Source organism: Penaeus monodon, chromosome 31 (assembly GCF_015228065.2).
Source record: "Penaeus monodon isolate SGIC_2016 chromosome 31, NSTDA_Pmon_1, whole genome shotgun sequence".
In the NCBI taxonomy this organism is placed as follows: Eukaryota; Metazoa; Arthropoda; class Malacostraca; order Decapoda; family Penaeidae; genus Penaeus; species Penaeus monodon.
The window spans coordinates 25432675-25432875 of NC_051416.1; positions in this window are offsets into that span (position 1 = coordinate 25432675).

The following is a 201-nucleotide window of genomic DNA, read 5'->3' on the forward strand; positions in this document are numbered from 1 at the left end:
TTTTCATATTAAAAAATGGTTGTATTTTTTCATGGCCCCCTGCAATTAAATTTGAGTCCAAATACAAACGGCCAAATTTTAAAAATCTTTGCGAATTTCTTATGAACCCATTAGAGGAACCAATTTGAGCAAAACTGTCTTTAAAGAGCCTTATATGGTTTTTCGGTTTTCAAAATTTGTTTAAACGAAAAAAGGGAAAAA